We start from the raw sequence: 1,182 nt of genomic DNA, 5'->3' as shown, positions 1-1,182 counted from the left end.
CCCTCCCCTCCCCTCCTCTGGAATGGAGCTCCCCTGGAACAGGGCTCGGCACATTCCCAGGCTCCCTTTGGAGCAGGGAATGCTGGAGGTCCAACAAACCCCCAGCTCAGTTCCCTGGGAATGCTCAGGTGCTCAAAATATCAGGAATAAAAAGTAGGATTCAAGTATTCGGGATAAAACTCCATTGGTTTTACTCCAAGGGTGTCATTCCCAAAAAGACTCCCGGGGATGGAGGATCCCCATGTCCCGGGAATGCTCAGTCCAGGGAAGTGATTGTCCAAACCCAGGTCCTGGGGGAAGCTTTGGGTGGATTTTGGGAACAGGTTCCTCATCCAGAGGGTGCTCAGGCACTGGAACAGCTCCCCAGGGAAGGGCTCAGGGCCCCAGGAAGCCACAGCTCAGGGACAAAGCTGCCAGGAGTTGGGATTTTTGGGATTAGTGGGAATTTTGGGTTTGTCCTGGCCCAGGAGTTGGACTCGATGATCCCTGCGGGTCCCCTCCCACTCAGGATATTCCATGATTTTGTGATCCTTCTGGCATTCCATGATTTCACAGGTCAGGGGCTGTTTGGAAAACAATCCTGGGCATCAGGATTTTGGGATCAGTGGGATTTTTGGGGTCGTCCCAAAGCAGGAGTTGGGCTCGATCCATGGGGGCCCCTTCCAGCTCAGGACATTCCATGATTTTAGAGGTCAGGGAGTGCTCGGACACTGGGATTTTGGGATTAGGGGGATTTTTGGGGTGTCCTGGGCCAGGAGTTGGATTTTATGATCCTTGTGTTGGGAATCAGGAATTCCTAGAGTTGAGGAGTTGGGATTCAGGCCTTTCTTTCCCTCTGAATCCCTGGATCCGAGGGGCCATTCCGGAGCCCCTTTCCCAGTTGGATCTGAAGAGCAGGAGGCTCCTGTCCCTGTGGATGGCCAGGGACTCAGGAATTCCTGGTGGATCAAGAGTAGGAAGCTCCTGTCCCTGTGGATGACTCTCAGGAGCTGGGATTCAGGAATTCCTAGAGTTCAGGAGTTGGGATTCAGGAACTCGTAGATCTTCCTTGTCTCCAAATCCCTGGATATGAGAGGCCATTCTGGAGCCTCTTCCTGGGTGGATCTGAAGAGCAGGAGCTCCTGTCCCTGTGGATGGAGTTGGGATTCAGGAATTCCTAGAGTTCAGGAGTTGGGATTCAGG

This window comes from Neopelma chrysocephalum, unplaced genomic scaffold, assembly GCF_003984885.1.
Source record: "Neopelma chrysocephalum unplaced genomic scaffold, ASM398488v2 Primary Assembly neopelma1_96665, whole genome shotgun sequence".
In the NCBI taxonomy this organism is placed as follows: Eukaryota; Metazoa; Chordata; class Aves; order Passeriformes; family Pipridae; genus Neopelma; species Neopelma chrysocephalum.
This window is presented reverse-complemented; position numbering follows the sequence as displayed.